Raw genomic sequence first — 15,921 nt, 5'->3', positions numbered from 1 at the left:
CGTCTGCTAGCATAGATAATATACTAAATATATTACTACTGTAGGTATATAATATAATGACGGACCTGGTGGACACTGTCAGCAGACTGCTAAACTACTAGTATGAAGAAGATAGAAAAAAAAACCCCACCACAGGTAGGTATACAATTATGGACGAGTGACGACACAGAGGTAGGTACAGCCGTGGACTACAGTACTGCGTCTGCTAGTATAGATAATATACTAAATATATTACTACTGTAGGTATATAATATAATGACGGACCTGGTGGACACTGTCAGCAGACTCCTAAACTACTAGTATGAAGAAGATAGAAAAAAAAAACCCCACCACAGTTAGGTATACAATTATGGACGAGTGACGACACAGAGGTAGGTACAGCCGTGGACTACCGTACTGCGTCTGCTAGTATAGATAATATACTAAATATATTACTACTGTAGGTATATAATATAATGACGGACCTGGTGGACACTGTCAGCAGACTCCTAAACTACTAGTATGAAGAAGATAGAAAAAAAACACCCCACCACAGGTAGGTATACAATTATGGACGAGCACTGACGACACAGAGATAGCCACAGCCGTGGACTACCGTACTGCGTCTGCTAGTATAGATAATATAATAAATATATTACTACTGTAGGTATATAATATAATGATGGACCTGGTGGACACTGTCAGCAGACTCCTAAACTACTAGTATGAAGAAGATAGAAAAAAAAAAACCACCACAGGTAGGTAGGTATACAATTATGGACGAGCACTGACGACACAGAGATAGCCACAGCCGTGGACTACCGTACTGCGTCTGCTAATATAGAGATGATAAAGATGATAGAGATGAAAAAAAAATATAACACTACTGCAGGTAAATATTTATATAATATAATGTATGACCGACCTGCTGGACACTGTCAGCAGAATGCGTTTATAGAATAAAATAAAAAAAACACCACAGGAGTGTTTAACTTTTTCAGGCAGACAATATACTGGTGGTCACACTGGCAGCAAAAGTGTGCACTGTACTCCTGCTATAACTGCTCCCCAGTCTCCCCCACAATTAAGCTGTGTGAGCAGTGAGCACTCAGCACAGTCAGATATACATAGATGATATATCATGCAGCACACTGAGGCTGAGCACATATATGGTATGTGTATCGTTTTTTTTCAGGCAGAGAACGGATTATAAATAATAAAACTGGTGGTCACTATCAGCAAAACTCTGCACTACTGAGTACTCCTGACAAGTTCAACTGCTCCCCAAATTAGTAGTAAATCAAATGTCACTCGTCTCTATCTTCTAATCTAAACGGAGAGGACGCCAGCCACGTCCTCTCCCTATCAATCTCAATGCACGTGTGAAAATGGCGGCGACGCGCGGCTCCTTATATAGAATCCGAGTCTCGTGAGAATCCGACAGCGGGATGATGACGTTCGGGCGCGCTCGGGATAACCGAGCAAGGCGGGAGGATCCGAGTCTGCTCGGACCCGTGCAAAAAAGGGTGAAGTTCGGGCGGGTTCGGATTCCGAGGAACCGAACCCGCTCATCTCTAATGGCCACCCAGCATGACGCCTCCCTTCTTGACCATGCTGTAATTGCAGTCGCACTGCAGTTCAGCGTGATCATAAAAAATGGTGTAGCCTCCTGCTGGTGCAGACTGTATGTGCGCGCAGGAAGCCGCCACCATTTTTGTGATCACAGCGGCTGAATGTGATGTAATACAGCCGCTGTGACCACGCCCCCTGTGTCTCCTCCATTGCAGACCCCATTTTGAAGCCTTGCCCCCGCACCGCTCCATCCCTGACTTGGAAATGGAGTGTTGCTGACCCCCCTCTCCCCCCCTGCCCCGATTGACAGGCAGAGGCGATCGCATTCTCTGCGGGGTGCCGCAGAAAATGCAGGCACATGCGTATGCTCTTAGCAATTTTTGCAGTTGGATCGCTTATTGTGATTGCAATCCAACCTGAATCAGGCCCTATTACCTATCACAATGCGCTGCGGGCAGTACAAAATTGGTTTAATATAGGAGAAAACCCCCAGACCTGTGCTCCTTAACTGTACCTGGTGGCTAGTGGAGCGGCTGCCCAGTAATCAGTGTCCACGCCAGTGCGCACACGGTCCACCCCCTACGGCCACGCTCCCCTTCATCAGCGGCCTCGTGATCCGGAAGGGCGGTGTGTGTGTGACTGACCTTAGGAAGAAACCGGAGCCTCCGCTGCAGTGACCCAGCAACCAGGGCACGGGAGTATACAGCGCCGCTGGGAGTGATGAAGCTGCAGTAAAGATGTCTATTAGACCTAGCCTGCTGCAGCCCTTGTAGATTCTCATAAAACAAGTTCTTCTTTTCTTGTCAAAATTAATAGCTAAGAATAGGCTGCCTGAGGCAGGCCCCTGTTAAGTGGCCTGCTACTGAAGGCACCAACTGCAAACTGAGCTCCCTGTTCATGGAAGCGGGGTTATAGAGGAGAATGCACTGAGCTTCTTGGGAACAGTCAAAAGCTTTGAGCCGGTTGGTGCCTCAGATCAAGATCCTACTCTACACCCCAATGTGAATCCTTGTGGAGTCCAGTGTACCCCACAGAAGAAATTAATGTGTCACACCCATTGGCAGCAACCTTAGAATAGCTGCTGACGGGCACAATTGAGAAAGGAAGGGGGGGGGGGACATTTGAATCCAACACATAGATGCAATTCAAATATGTAATTTGTACCTTCCTATTTTAAAATATAATGGATGAACCTCACCCTGTGAGAACAATCTTCATGATCAAGAGATCTCATATGCAAAATAAGTATGAGTTGGGATAGGGCTGGGGAGGGTGGCTGCTCGGGCAGCCCCTCCCCCGTCAAGTTAAGGAGATTCAACTGAGGAAGCACAAGGGAACTTTCGTCTGGGGACAACAACTGCAGGGAGACCACATCTTTTCAGATGAACATGGGAGGGCGGAAGGCTGCCTAATACTGAAGCACCATCAAATATCAAACCATATGCAACAACTAGTACAAGCATTCCTGGGGGAAGGTCTGCAGAAGACGGATTTGCATACGGTGATGTCATCCAAGCAGTGGGCCAAAGTTGGCTGGAACCCTCATCTGCATATGAAAAGAGAAAAGGGGCATGCAGGGCATGGCGGCCTTTTGCGGTGCTTGGATGACCCTTAGTTCGCATTAAACACCCACACCCTCCTTTTGTGTGGGGCTCATGTTGGCTCTGCCCCAGCCCCTGAAGCATTCAAGCTGATTTCTTGCAGCAGCTGGGCACTGTAACAGCTCCAGAGCTGCTCTGTAAGGCAACTAAAAGGGTGTGGGCCCTGCAGCACTACCTGTAGTTCGCATTGTGCGTTTGAAGGCACAAAGTAAGCAGACAGGAGGATAAGTCAGGATAGTGCGCAAGGGCATAGAAGGGAGCGGCTCAAGAAAAGAGAAGTGGAAACAGACAGCAAACTAGGCTGGAGAGAGACCTGAGACAAAGAGATCTGAATTATACGAGAGCCGACCAGGGGAAACACAAATTATGCAGTCAAGTTTCCCACATTTGGGGAAATCGCAGGGGCAGCACACCCAGAGTGCAATGGGTGAGCCTTGCCCTGGGAGAAGCACCTTCATGATCATAGTATCTCACCTGGCAGGTAAGTAGGAGTTGGGCTAGAGCTGGGGAGGGTCGCTGCTCGGGTACCCCCCTGTAAAGTGAAGGAGATCCAACTGAGGCAGCACAAGGGAACTCTCGAAAGAAGAACAAGGCTAGAGGAAAATCTGAGACAAAGAAATCTGACTTTTACCAGAGCTGACCAGAGGAAAGCACAAACACAGTCCCCCACTACCAAAAATAATGCAGTCAAGTTTCCCACATTTGGGGAAATCACAGGGGTCAGCATACCCAAAATGCAATGAATGAACCTCACCCTGGGAGAACAATCTTCATGACCATGGTATCTCCTATGCAAAATAAGTATGATTTGGAATAGGGCTGGGGAGGGCCGCTGCTCAGGCACATCTCTGTCAAGTAAAGGAGATTCAACTGAGGCAGCACAAGGGAACTCTCATCTGGGGACAACAACTGCAGGGAGAACACATATTTTCAGATGAACATGGGAGGGCAGAAGGCTGCCTAATACTGAAGCACCCCCAAACAACAAACCAAATGCAACAACTAGTGCAAGCATTCCTGGGGGAAGTTCTGCAGAAGACGGATTTGCATACGGTGATGTCATCCAAGCAGTGGGTCAAAGTTGGCTTCAACCCTCATCTGCATATGAAAAGAGAAAAGGGGCGTGCAGGGCTTGGCGGCCTTTTGCGGTGCTTGGATGACCCCTAGTTCGCATTAAACTCCTCCACCCTCCTTTGGTGTGGGGCTCATGTTGGCCATGCCCCATCCCCTGAAGCATTCAAGCTGATTTCTTGCAGCAGCTGGGCACTGTAACAGCTCCAGAGCTGCTCTGTAAGGCAAGTAAAAGGGTGTGGGCCCTGCAGCACTACCTGTAGTTTGCATTGTGCATTGGAAGGCACAAAGTAAGCAGACGGGAGGAGAAGTCAGGATAGTGCACAAGGGTATAGAAGGGAGCGGCTAAAGAAAAGAGAAGTGGAAACAGACAGCAAACTAGGCTGGAGAGAGACCTGAGACAAAGAGATCTGAATTATACGAGAGCCGACCAGGGGAAACACAAATTATGCAGTCAAGTTTCCCACATTTGGGGAAATCGCAGGGGCAGCACACCCAGAGTGCAATGGGTGAGCCTTGCCCTGGGAGAAGCACCTTCATGATCATAGTATCTCACCTGGCAGGTAAGTAGGAGTTGGGCTAGAGCTGGGGAGGGTCGCTGCTCGGGCACCCCCCTGTCAAGTGAAGGAGATCCAACTGAGGCAGCACAAGGGAACTCTCGAAAGAAGAACAAGGCTAGAGGAAGATCTGAAACAAAGAAATCTGACTTTTACCAGAGCTGACCAGAGGAAAACACAAACACAGTCCCCCACTACCACAAATAAAGCAGTCGAGTTTCCCACATTTGGGGAAATCACAGGGGTCAGCATACCCAGAATGCAATGAATGAACCTCACCCTGGGAGAATAATCTTCATGACCATGGTATCTCCTATGCAAAATAAGTATGATTTGGGATAGAGCTGGGGAGGGCCGCTGCTCAGGCACATCTCTGTCAAGTAAAGGAGATTCAACTGAGGCAGCACAAGGGAACTCTCATCTGGGGATAACAACTGCAGGGAGAACACATATTTTCAGATGAACATGGAGGGCAGAAGGCTGCCTAATACTGAAGCACCCCCAAACAACAAACCAAATGCAACAACTAGTGCAAGCATTCCTGGGGGAAGGCCTGCCGCAGATGGATTTGCATATGGTGATGTCATCCAAGCAGTGGGTCAAAGTTGGCTTCAACCCTCGTCTGCATATGAAAAGAGAAAAGGGGCGTGCAGGGCATGGTGGCCTTTTGCGGCGCTTGGCTGACCCCTAGTTTGCATTAAACACCTCCACCCTCCTTCGGTGTGGGGCTCATGTTGGCTATGCCCCAGCCCCTGAAGCATTCAAGCTGATTTCTTGCAGCAGCTGGGCACTGTAACAGCTCCAGAGCTGCTCTGTAAGGCAAGTAAAAGGGTGTGGGCCCTGCAGCACTACCTGTAGTTTGCATTGTGCATTGGAAGGCACAAAGTAAGCAGACGGGAGGAGAAGTCAGGATAGTGCACAAGGGTATAGATGGGAGGGGCTCAAGAAAAAAGAAGTGGAAACAGACAGCAAACTAGGCTGGAGAGAGACCTGAGACAAAGAGATCTAAATTATACGAGAGCCGACCAGGGGAAACACAAATTATGCAGTCAAGTTTCCCACATTTCGGGAAATCGCAGGGGCAGCACACCCAGAGTGCAATGGTGGGCCTTGCCCTGGGAGAAGCACCTTCATGATCATAGTATCTCACCTGGCAGGTAAGTAGGAGTTGGGCTAGAGCTGGGGATGGTCGCTGCTCGGGCACCCCCCTGTCAAGTGAAGGAGATCCAACTGAGGCAGCACAAGGGAACTCTCGAAAGAAGAACAAGGCTAGAGGAAGATCTGAAACAAAGAAATCTGACTTTTACCAGAGCTGACCAGAGGAAAACACAAACACAGTCCCCCACTACCACAAATAAAGCAGTCGCGTTTCCCACATTTGGGGAAATCACAGAGGTCAGCATACCCAGAATGCAATGAATGAACCTCACCCTGGGAGAACAATCTTCATGACCATGGTATCTCCTATGCAAAATAAGTATGATTTGGAATAGGGCTGGGGAGGGCCGCTGCTCATGCACATCTCTGTCAAGTAAAGGAGATTCAACTGAGGCAGCACAAGGGAACTCTCATCTGGGGACAACAACTGCAGGGAGAACACATATTTTCAGATGAACATGGGAGGGCAGAAGGCTGCCTAATACTGAAGCACCCCCAAACAACAAACCAAATGCAACAACTAGTACAAGCATTCCTGGGGGAAGTTCTGCAGAAGACGGATTTGCATATGGTGATGTCATCCAAGCAGTGGGTCAAAGTTGGCTTCAACCCTCGTCTGCATATGAAAAGAGAAAAGGGGCGTGCAGGGCATGGCGGCCTTTTGCGGCGCTTGGATGACCCCTAGTTCGCATTAAACACCTCCACCCTCCTTCGGTGTGGGGCTCATGTTGGCTATGCCCCAGCCCCTGAAGCATTCAAGCTGATTTCTTGCAGCAGCTGGGCACTGTAACAGCTCCAGAGCTGCTCTGTAAGGCAAGTAAAAGGGTGTGGGCCCTGCAGCACTACCTGTAGTTCGCATTGTGCGTTGGAAGGCACAAAGTAAGCAGAGAGGAGGAGAAGTCAGGATAGTGCGCAAGGGCATAGAAGGGAGCGGCTCAAGAAAAGAGAAGTGGAAACAGACAGCAAACTAGGCTGGAGAGAGACCTGAGACAAAGAGATCTGAATTATACGAGAGCCGACCAGGGGAAACACAAATTATGCAGTCAAGTTTCCCACATTTGGGGAAATCGCAGGAGCAGCACACCCAGAGTGCAATGGGTGAGCCTTGCCCTGGGAGAAGCACCTTCATGATCATAGTATCTCACCTGGCAGGTAAGTAGGATTTGGGCTAGAGCTGGGGAGGGTCGCTGCTCGGGTACCCCCCTGTCAAGTGAAGGAGATCCAACTGAGGCAGCACAAGGGAACTCTCGAAAGAAGAACAAGGCTAGAGTAAAATATGAGACAAAGAAATCTGACTTTTACCAGAGCTGACCAGAGGAAAACACAAACACAGTCCCCCACTACCACAAATAAAGCAGTCGCGTTTCCCACATTTGGGGAAATCACAGAGGTCAGCATACCCAGAATGCAATGAATGAACCTCACCCTGGGAGAACAATCTTCATGACCATGGTATCTCCTATGCAAAATAAGTATGATTTGGAATAGGGCTGGGGAGGGCCGCTGCTCATGCACATCTCTGTCAAGTAAAGGAGATTCAACTGAGGCAGCACAAGGGAACTCTCATCTGGGGACAACAACTGCAGGGAGAACACATATTTTCAGATGAACATGGGAGGGCAGAAGGCTGCCTAATACTGAAGCACCCCCAAACAACAAACCAAATGCAACAACTAGTACAAGCATTCCTGGGGGAAGTTCTGCAGAAGACGGATTTGCATATGGTGATGTCATCCAAGCAGTGGGTCAAAGTTGGCTTCAACCCTCGTCTGCATATGAAAAGAGAAAAGGGGCGTGCAGGGCATGGCGGCCTTTTGCGGCGCTTGGATGACCCCTAGTTCGCATTAAACACCTCCACCCTCCTTCGGTGTGGGGCTCATGTTGGCTATGCCCCAGCCCCTGAAGCATTCAAGCTGATTTCTTGCAGCAGCTGGGCACTGTAACAGCTCCAGAGCTGCTCTGTAAGGCAAGTAAAAGGGTGTGGGCCCTGCAGCACTACCTGTAGTTCGCATTGTGCGTTGGAAGGCACAAAGTAAGCAGAGAGGAGAAGTCAGGATAGTGCGCAAGGGCATAGAAGGGAGCGGCTCAAGAAAAGAGAAGTGGAAACAGACAGCAAACTAGGCTGGAGAGAGACCTGAGACAAAGAGATCTGAATTATACGAGAGCCGACCAGGGGAAACACAAATTATGCAGTCAAGTTTCCCACATTTGGGGAAATCGCAGGAGCAGCACACCCAGAGTGCAATGGGTGAGCCTTGCCCTGTTCGAAGCACCTTCATGATCATAGTATCTCACCTGGCAGGTAAGTAGGATTTGGGCTAGAGCTGGGGAGGGTCGCTGCTCGGGTACCCCCCTGTCAAGTGAAGGAGATCCAACTGAGGCAGCACAAGGGAACTCTCGAAAGAAGAACAAGGCTAGAGTAAAATATGAGACAAAGAAATCTGACTTTTACCAGAGCTGACCAGAGGAAAGCACAAACACAGTCCCCCACTACCACAAATAATGCAGTCAAGTTTCCCACATTTGGGGAAATCACAGGGGTCAGCATACCCAAAATGCAATGAATGAACCTCACCCTGAGAGAACAATCTTCATGACCATGGTATCTCCTATGCAAAATAAGTATGATTTGGAATAGGGCTGGGGAGGGCCGCTGCTCAGGCACATCTCTGTCAAGTAAAGGAGATTCAACTGAGGCAGCACAAGGGAACTCTCATCTGGGGACAACAACTGCAGGGAGAACACATATTTTTAGATGAACATGGGAGGGCAGAAGGCTGCCTAATACTGAAGCACCCCCAAACAACAAACCAAATGCAACAACTAGTGCAAGCATTCCTGGGGGAAGTTCTGCAGAAGACGGATTTGCATACGGTGATGTCATCCAAGCAGTTGGTCAAAGTTGGCTTCAACCCTCATCTGCATATGAAAAGAGAAAAGGGGCGTGCAGGGCATGGCGGCCTTTTGCGGTGCTTGGATGACCCCTAGTTCGCATTAAACACCTCCACCCTCCTTTGGTGTGGGGCTCATGTTGGCCATGCCCCATCCCCTGAAGCATTCAAGCAGATTTCTTGCAGCAGCTGGGCACTGTAACAGCTCCAGAGCTGCTCTGTAAGGCAAGTAAAAGGGTGTGGGCCCTGCAGCACTACCTGTAGTTTGCATTGTACATTGGAAGGCACAAAGTAAGCAGACGGGAGGAGAAGTCAGGATAGTGCACAAGGGTATAGAAGGGAGCGGCTGAAGAAAAGAGAAGTGGAAACAGACAGCAAACTAGGCTGTAGAGAGATCTGAGACAAAGAGATCTGAATTATACGAGAGCCGACCAGGGGAAACACAAATTATGCAGTCAAGTTTCCCACATTTGGGGAAATCGCAGGGGCAGCACACCCAGAGTGCAATGGGTGAGCCTTGCCCTGGGAGAAGCACCTTCATGATCATAGTATCTCACCTGGCAGGTAAGTAGGAGTTGGGCTAGAGCTGGGGAGGGTCGCTGCTCGGGCACCCCCCTGTTAAGAGAAGGAGATCCAACTGAGGCAGCACAAGGGAACTCTCAAAAGAAGAACAAGGCTAGAGGAAGATCTGAAACAAAGAAATCTGACTTTTACCAGAGCTGACCAGAAGAAAACACAAACACAGTCCCCCACCACCACAAATAAAGCAATCGAGTTTCCCACATTTGGGGAAATCACAGGGGTCAGCATACCCAGAATGCAATGAATGAACCTCACCCTGGGAGAATAATCTTCATGACCATGGTATCTCCTATGCAAAATAAGTATGATTTGGGATAGAGCTGGGGAGGGCCGCTGCTCAGGCACATCTCTGTCAAGTTAAGGAGATTCAACTGAGGCAGCACAAGGGAACTCTCATCTGGGGACAACAACTGCAGGGAGAACACATATTTTCAGATGAACATGGGAGGGCAGAAGGCTGCCTAATACTGAAGCACCCCCAAACAACAAACCAAATGCAACAACTAGTGCAAGCATTCCTGGGGGAAGGCCTGCCGCAGATGGATTTGCATATGGTGATGTCATCCAAGCAGTGGGTCAAAGTTGGCTTCAACCCTCGTCTGCATATGAAAACAGAAAAGGGGCGTGCAGGGCATGGTGGCCTTTTGCGGCGCTTGACTGACCCCTAGTTTGCATTAAACACCTCCACCCTCCTTCGGTGTGGGGCTCATGTTGGCTATGCCCCAGCCCCTGAAGCATTCAAGCTGATTTCTTGCAGCAGCTGGGCACTGTAACAGCTCCAGAGCTGCTCTGTAAGGCAAGTAAAAGGGTGTGGGCCCTGCAGCACTACCTGTAGTTTGCATTGTGCATTGGAAGGCACAAAGTAAGCAGACGGGAGGAGAAGTCAGGATAGTGCACAAGGGTATAGAAGGAAGCGGCTGAAGAAAAGAGAAGTGGAAACAGACAGCAAACTAGGCTGGAGAGAGACCTGAGACAAAGAGATCTGAATTATACGAGAGCCGACCAGGGGAAACACAAATTATGCAGTCAAGTTTCCCACATTTGGGGAAATCGCAGGAGCAGCACACCCAGAGTACAATGGGTGAGCCTTGCCCTGGGAGAAGCACCTTCATGATCATAGTATCTCACCTGGCAGGTAAGTAGGAGTTGGTCTAGAGCTGGGGAGGGTTGCTGCTCGGGTACCCCCCTGTAAAGTGAAGGAGATCCAACTGAGGCAGCACAAGGGAACTCTCGAAAGAAGAACAAGGCTAAAGGAAAATCTGAGACTAAGAAATCTGACTTTTACCAGAGCTGACCAGAAGAAATCACAAACACAGCCTCCCACTACCACAAATAATGCAGTCAAGTTTCCCACATTTGGGGAAATCACAGGGGTCAGCATACCCAAAATGCAATGAATGAACCTCACCCTGGGAGAAAAATCTTCATGACCATGGTATCTCCTATGCAAAATAAGTATGATTTGGAATAGGGCTGGGGAGGGCCGCTGCTCATGCACATCTCTATCAAGTAAAGGAGATTCAACTGAGGCAGCACAAGGGAACTCTCATCTGGGGACAACAACTGCAGGGAGAACATATATTTTCAGATGAACATGGGAGGGCAGAAGGCTGCCTAATACTGAAGCACCCCCAAACAACAAACCAAATGCAACAACTAGTGCAAGCATTCCTGGGGGAAGGCCTGCCGCAGATGGATTTGCATATGGTGATGTCATCCAAGCAGTGGGTCAAAGTTGGCTTCAACCCTCGTCTGCATATGAAAAGAGAAAAGGGGCGTGCAGGGCATGGTGGCCTTTTGCGGCGCTTGTCTGACCCCTTGTTTGCATTAAACACCTCCACCCTCCTTCGGTGTGGGGCTCATGTTGGCTATGCCCCAGCCCCTGAAGCATTCAAGCTGATTTCTTGCAGCAGCTGGGCACTGTAACAGCTCCAGAGCTGCTCTGTAAGGCAAGTAAAAGGGTGTGGGCCCTGCAGCACTACCTGTAGTTCGCATTGTGCGTTGGAAGGCACAAAGTAAGCAGACAGGAGGAGAAGTCAGGATAGTGCGCAAGGGCATAGAAGGGAGCGGCTTAAGAAAAGAGAAGTGGAAACAGACAGCAAACTAGGCTGGAGAGAGACCTGAGACAAAGAGATCTGAATTATACGAGAGCCGACCAGGGGAAACACAAATTATGCAGTCAAGTTTCCCACATTTGGGGAAATCGCAGGGGCAGCACACCCAGAGTGCAATGGGTGAGCCTTGCCCTGGGAGAAGCACCTTCATGATCATAGTATCTCACCTGGCAGGTAAGTAGGAGTTGGGCTAGAGCTGGGGAGGGTCTCTGCTCGGGCACCCCCCTGTCAAGTGAAGGAGATCCAACTGAGGCAGCACAAGGGAACTCTCGAAAGAAGAACAAGGCTAGAGGAAGATCTGAAACAAAGAAATCTGACTTTTACCAGAGCTGACCAGAGGAAAACACAAACACAGTCCCCCACTACCACAAATAAAGCAGTCAAGTTTCCCACATTTGGGGAAATCACAGGGGTCAGCATACCCAGAATGCAATGAATGAACCTCACCCTGGGAGAATAATCTTCATGACCATGGTATCTCCTATGCAAAATAAGTATGATTTGGGATAGAGCTGGGGAGGGCCGCTGCTCAGGCACATCTCTGTCAAGTTAAGGAGATTCAACTGAGGCAGCACAAGGGAACTCTCATCTGGGGACAACAACTGCAGGGAGAACACATATTTTCAGATGAACATGGGAGGGCAGAAGGCTGCCTAATACTGAAGCACCCCCAAACAACAAACCAAATGCAACAACTAGTGCAAGCATTCCTGGGGGAAGGCCTGCCGCAGATGGATTTGCATATGGTGATGTCATCCAAGCAGTGGGTCAAAGTTGGCTTCAACCCTCGTCTGCATATGAAAACAGAAAAGGGGCGTGCAGGGCATGGTGGCCTTTTGCGGCGCTTGTCTGACCCCTTGTTTGCATTAAACACCTCCACCCTCCTTCGGTGTGGGGCTCATGTTGGCTATGCCCCAGCCCTTGAAGCATTCAAGCTGATTTCTTGCAGGAGTTGGGCACTGTAACAGCTCCAGAGCTGCTCTGTAAGGCAAGTAAAAGGGTGTGGGCCCTGCAGCACTACCTGTAGTTTGCATTGTGCATTGGAAGGCACAAAGTAAGCAGACGGGAGGAGAAGTCAGGATAGTGCACAAGGGTATAGAAGGGAGCGGCTGAAGAAAAGAGAAGTGGAAACAGACAGCAAACTAGGCTGGAGAGAGACCTGAGACAAAGAGATCTGAATTATACGAGAGCCGACCAGGGGAAACACAAATTATGCAGTCAAGTTTCCCACATTTGGGGAAATCGCAGGAGCAGCACACCCAGAGTACAATGGGTGAGCCTTGCCATGGGAGAAGCACCTTCATGATCATAGTATCTCACCTGGCAGGTAAGTAGGAGTTGGGCTAGAGCTGGGGAGGGTCGCTGCTCGTGTACCCCCCTGTAAAGTGAAGGAGATCAAGCTGAGGCAGCACAAGGGAACTCTCGAAAGAAGAACAAGGCTAAAGGAAAATCTGAGACAAAGAAATCTGACTTTTACCAGAGCTGACCAGAGGAAAGCACAAACACAGTCTCCCACTACCACAAATAATGCAGTCAAGTTTCCCACATTTGGGGAAATCACAGCGGTCAGCATACCCAAAATGCAATGAATGAACCTCACCCTGGGAGAAAAATCTTCATGACCATGGTATCTCCTATGCAAAATAAGTATGATTTGGAATAGGGCTGGGGAGGGCCGCTGCTCATGCACATCTCTGTCAAGTAAAGGAGATTCAACTGAGGCAGCACAAGGGAACTCTCATCTTGGGACAACAACTGCAGGGAGAACATATATTTTCAGATGAACATGGGAGGGCAGAAGGCTGCCTAATACTGAAGCACCCCCAAACAACAAACCAAATGCAACAATTAGTGCAAGCATTCCTGGGGGAAGGCCTGCCACAGATGGATTTGCATATGGTGATGTCATCCAAGCAGTGGGTCAAAGTTGGCTTCAACCCTCGTCTGCATATGAAAATAAAAAAGGGGTGTGCAGGGCATGGCGGCCTTTTGCGGCGCTTGGATGACCCCTAGTTCGCATTAAACACCTCCACCCTCCTTCGGTGTGGGGCTCATGTTGGCTATGCCCCAGCCCCTGAAGCATTCAAGCTGATTTCTTGCAGCAGCTGGGCACTGTAACAGCTCCAGAGCTGCTCTGTAAAGCAAGTAAAAGGGTGTGGGCCCTGCAGCACTACCTGTAGTTTGCATTGTGCGTTGGAAGGCACAAAGTAAGCAGACGGGGAAGTCAGGATAGTGCACAAGGGCATAGAAGGGAGCGGCTCAAGAAAAGAGAAGTGGAAACAGACAGCAAACTAGGCTGGAGAGAGACCTGAGACAAAGAGATCTGAATTATACGAGAGCCGACCAGAGGAAACACAAATTATGTAATCAAGTGTCCCACATTTGGGGAAATCTTAGGAGCAGCACACCCAGAGTGCATTGGGTGAGCCTTGCCCTGGGAGAAGCACCTTCCTGATCATAGTATCTCACCTGGCAGGTAAGTAGGAGTTGGGCTAGAGCTGGGGAGGGTCGCTGTTCGGGCACCCCCCTGCCAAGTGAAGGAGATCCATCTGAGGCAGCACAAGGAAACTCTCGAAAAAAGAACAAGGCTAGAGGAAGATCTGAGACAAAGAAATCTGACTTTTACCAGAGCTGACCAGAGGAAAGCACAAACACAGTCCCCCACTACCACAAATAATGCAATCGAGTTTCCCACATTTGGGGAAATCACAGGGGTCAGCATACCCAGAATGCAATGAATGAACCTCACCCTGGGAGAATAATCTTCATGACCATGGTATCTCCTATGCAAAATAAGTATGATTTGGGATAGAGCTGGGGAGGGCCGCTGCTCAGGCACATCTCTGTCAAGTAAAGGAGATTCAACTGAGGCAGCACAAGGGAACTCTCATCTGGGGATAACAACTGCAGGGAGAACACATATTTTCAGATGAACATGGAGGGCAGAAGGCTGCCTAATACTGAAGCACCCCCAAACAACAAACCAAATGCAACAACTAGTGCAAGCATTCCTGGGGGAAGGCCTGCCGCAGATGGATTTGCATATGGTGATGTCATCCAAGCAGTGGGTCAAAGTTGGCTTCAACCCTCGTCTGCATATGAAAAGAGAAAAGGGGCGTGCAGGGCATGGTGGCCTTTTGCGGCGCTTGGCTGACCCCTAGTTTGCATTAAACACCTCCACCCTCCTTCGGTGTGGGGCTCATGTTGGCTATGCCCCAGCCCCTGAAGCATTCAAGCTGATTTCTTGCAGCAGCTGGGCACTGTAACAGCTCCAGAGCTGCTCTGTAAGGCAAGTAAAAGGGTGTGGGCCCTGCAGCACTACCTGTAGTTTGCATTGTGCATTGGAAGGCACAAAGTAAGCAGACGGGAGGAGAAGTCAGGATAGTGCACAAGGGTATAGATGGGAGGGGCTCAAGAAAAAAGAAGTGGAAACAGACAGCAAACTAGGCTGGAGAGAGACCTGAGACAAAGAGATCTAAATTATACGAGAGCCGACCAGGGGAAACACAAATTATGCAGTCAAGTTTCCCACATTTCGGGAAATCGCAGGGGCAGCACACCCAGAGTGCAATGGTGGGCCTTGCCCTGGGAGAATCACCTTCATGATCATAGTATCTCACCTGGCAGGTAAGTAGGAGTTGGGCTAGAGCTGGGGATGGTCGCTGCTCGGGCACCCCCCTGTCAAGTGAAGGAGATCCAACTGAGGCAGCACAAGGGAACTCTCGAAAGAAGAACAAGGCTAGAGGAAGATCTGAAACAAAGAAATCTGACTTTTACCAGAGCTGACCAGAGGAAAACACAAACACAGTCCCCCACTACCACAAATAAAGCAGTCGCGTTTCCCACATTTGGGGAAATCACAGAGGTCAGCATACCCAGAATGCAATGAATGAACCTCACCCTGGGAGAACAATCTTCATGACCATGGTATCTCCTATGCAAAATAAGTATGATTTGGAATAGGGCTGGGGAGGGCCGCTGCTCATGCACATCTCTGTCAAGTAAAGGAGATTCAACTGAGGCAGCACAAGGGAACTCTCATCTGGGGACAACAACTGCAGGGAGAACACATATTTTCAGATGAACATGGGAGGGCAGAAGGCTGCCTAATACTGAAGCACCCCCAAACAACAAACCAAATGCAACAACTAGTACAAGCATTCCTGGGGGAAGTTCTGCAGAAGACGGATTTGCATATGGTGATGTCATCCAAGCAGTGGGTCAAAGTTGGCTTCAACCCTCGTCTGCATATGAAAAGAGAAAAGGGGCGTGCAGGGCATGGCGGCCTTTTGCGGCGCTTGGATGACCCCTAGTTCGCATTAAACACCTCCACCCTCCTTCGGTGTGGGGCTCATGTTGGCTATGCCCCAGCCCCTGAAGCATTCAAGCTGATTTC

General features: G+C 49.4%; 20 non-coding genes and 2 pseudogenes across 20 annotated transcripts; all 22 read right to left on the bottom strand.

Moving 5' to 3' along the window:
* Positions 1 to 3,478: 3,478 nt before the first annotated feature.
* LOC135009566 (U1 spliceosomal RNA) lies at positions 3,479 to 3,641 on the bottom strand. Its single transcript, XR_010209105.1, has one exon. It is a non-coding gene; the product is annotated as a U1 spliceosomal RNA (small nuclear RNA).
* Positions 3,642 to 3,793: 152 nt separating this feature from the next.
* Positions 3,794 to 3,957, bottom strand: LOC135009417 (U1 spliceosomal RNA). Its single transcript, XR_010208960.1, has one exon. It is a non-coding gene; the product is annotated as a U1 spliceosomal RNA (small nuclear RNA).
* Positions 3,958 to 4,631: 674 nt separating this feature from the next.
* On the bottom strand, positions 4,632 to 4,794 carry LOC135009565 (U1 spliceosomal RNA). The gene has a single exon (XR_010209104.1). It is a non-coding gene; the product is annotated as a U1 spliceosomal RNA (small nuclear RNA).
* Positions 4,795 to 4,946: 152 nt separating this feature from the next.
* LOC135009474 (U1 spliceosomal RNA) lies at positions 4,947 to 5,110 on the bottom strand. The gene has a single exon (XR_010209016.1). It is a non-coding gene; the product is annotated as a U1 spliceosomal RNA (small nuclear RNA).
* Positions 5,111 to 5,804: 694 nt separating this feature from the next.
* LOC135009693 (U1 spliceosomal RNA) lies at positions 5,805 to 5,945 on the bottom strand (annotated as a pseudogene).
* Positions 5,946 to 6,097: 152 nt separating this feature from the next.
* LOC135009516 (U1 spliceosomal RNA) lies at positions 6,098 to 6,261 on the bottom strand. The gene has a single exon (XR_010209058.1). It is a non-coding gene; the product is annotated as a U1 spliceosomal RNA (small nuclear RNA).
* Positions 6,262 to 6,935: 674 nt separating this feature from the next.
* LOC135009575 (U1 spliceosomal RNA) lies at positions 6,936 to 7,098 on the bottom strand. Its single transcript, XR_010209114.1, has one exon. It is a non-coding gene; the product is annotated as a U1 spliceosomal RNA (small nuclear RNA).
* Positions 7,099 to 7,250: 152 nt separating this feature from the next.
* On the bottom strand, positions 7,251 to 7,414 carry LOC135009515 (U1 spliceosomal RNA). Its single transcript, XR_010209057.1, has one exon. It is a non-coding gene; the product is annotated as a U1 spliceosomal RNA (small nuclear RNA).
* A 671-nt stretch (positions 7,415 to 8,085) lies between these two features.
* Positions 8,086 to 8,248, bottom strand: LOC135009657 (U1 spliceosomal RNA). Its single transcript, XR_010209182.1, has one exon. It is a non-coding gene; the product is annotated as a U1 spliceosomal RNA (small nuclear RNA).
* Positions 8,249 to 8,400: 152 nt separating this feature from the next.
* On the bottom strand, positions 8,401 to 8,564 carry LOC135009455 (U1 spliceosomal RNA). The gene has a single exon (XR_010208997.1). It is a non-coding gene; the product is annotated as a U1 spliceosomal RNA (small nuclear RNA).
* Positions 8,565 to 9,238: 674 nt separating this feature from the next.
* Positions 9,239 to 9,401, bottom strand: LOC135009564 (U1 spliceosomal RNA). The gene has a single exon (XR_010209103.1). It is a non-coding gene; the product is annotated as a U1 spliceosomal RNA (small nuclear RNA).
* Positions 9,402 to 9,553: 152 nt separating this feature from the next.
* Positions 9,554 to 9,717, bottom strand: LOC135009518 (U1 spliceosomal RNA). The gene has a single exon (XR_010209060.1). It is a non-coding gene; the product is annotated as a U1 spliceosomal RNA (small nuclear RNA).
* A 674-nt stretch (positions 9,718 to 10,391) lies between these two features.
* On the bottom strand, positions 10,392 to 10,554 carry LOC135009601 (U1 spliceosomal RNA). Its single transcript, XR_010209135.1, has one exon. It is a non-coding gene; the product is annotated as a U1 spliceosomal RNA (small nuclear RNA).
* A 152-nt stretch (positions 10,555 to 10,706) lies between these two features.
* LOC135009524 (U1 spliceosomal RNA) lies at positions 10,707 to 10,870 on the bottom strand. Its single transcript, XR_010209065.1, has one exon. It is a non-coding gene; the product is annotated as a U1 spliceosomal RNA (small nuclear RNA).
* A 674-nt stretch (positions 10,871 to 11,544) lies between these two features.
* LOC135009563 (U1 spliceosomal RNA) lies at positions 11,545 to 11,707 on the bottom strand. Its single transcript, XR_010209102.1, has one exon. It is a non-coding gene; the product is annotated as a U1 spliceosomal RNA (small nuclear RNA).
* A 152-nt stretch (positions 11,708 to 11,859) lies between these two features.
* Positions 11,860 to 12,023, bottom strand: LOC135009500 (U1 spliceosomal RNA). The gene has a single exon (XR_010209041.1). It is a non-coding gene; the product is annotated as a U1 spliceosomal RNA (small nuclear RNA).
* Positions 12,024 to 12,697: 674 nt separating this feature from the next.
* Positions 12,698 to 12,860, bottom strand: LOC135009638 (U1 spliceosomal RNA). The gene has a single exon (XR_010209167.1). It is a non-coding gene; the product is annotated as a U1 spliceosomal RNA (small nuclear RNA).
* A 152-nt stretch (positions 12,861 to 13,012) lies between these two features.
* LOC135009534 (U1 spliceosomal RNA) lies at positions 13,013 to 13,176 on the bottom strand. Its single transcript, XR_010209075.1, has one exon. It is a non-coding gene; the product is annotated as a U1 spliceosomal RNA (small nuclear RNA).
* Positions 13,177 to 13,846: 670 nt separating this feature from the next.
* Positions 13,847 to 14,009, bottom strand: LOC135009715 (U1 spliceosomal RNA). Its single transcript, XR_010209221.1, has one exon. It is a non-coding gene; the product is annotated as a U1 spliceosomal RNA (small nuclear RNA).
* Positions 14,010 to 14,161: 152 nt separating this feature from the next.
* Positions 14,162 to 14,325, bottom strand: LOC135009428 (U1 spliceosomal RNA). The gene has a single exon (XR_010208970.1). It is a non-coding gene; the product is annotated as a U1 spliceosomal RNA (small nuclear RNA).
* Positions 14,326 to 15,019: 694 nt separating this feature from the next.
* LOC135009691 (U1 spliceosomal RNA) lies at positions 15,020 to 15,160 on the bottom strand (annotated as a pseudogene).
* A 152-nt stretch (positions 15,161 to 15,312) lies between these two features.
* On the bottom strand, positions 15,313 to 15,476 carry LOC135009514 (U1 spliceosomal RNA). Its single transcript, XR_010209055.1, has one exon. It is a non-coding gene; the product is annotated as a U1 spliceosomal RNA (small nuclear RNA).
* Between the last annotated feature and the right edge of the window lie 445 nt (positions 15,477 to 15,921).

This window comes from Pseudophryne corroboree, unplaced genomic scaffold (genome assembly GCF_028390025.1).
Source record: "Pseudophryne corroboree isolate aPseCor3 unplaced genomic scaffold, aPseCor3.hap2 scaffold_227, whole genome shotgun sequence".
Lineage (NCBI taxonomy): Eukaryota > Metazoa > Chordata > Amphibia > Anura > Myobatrachidae > Pseudophryne > Pseudophryne corroboree.
The sequence above is the reverse complement of the archived record's forward strand: the minus strand, read 5'-3'. Positions and strand labels throughout refer to the sequence as shown.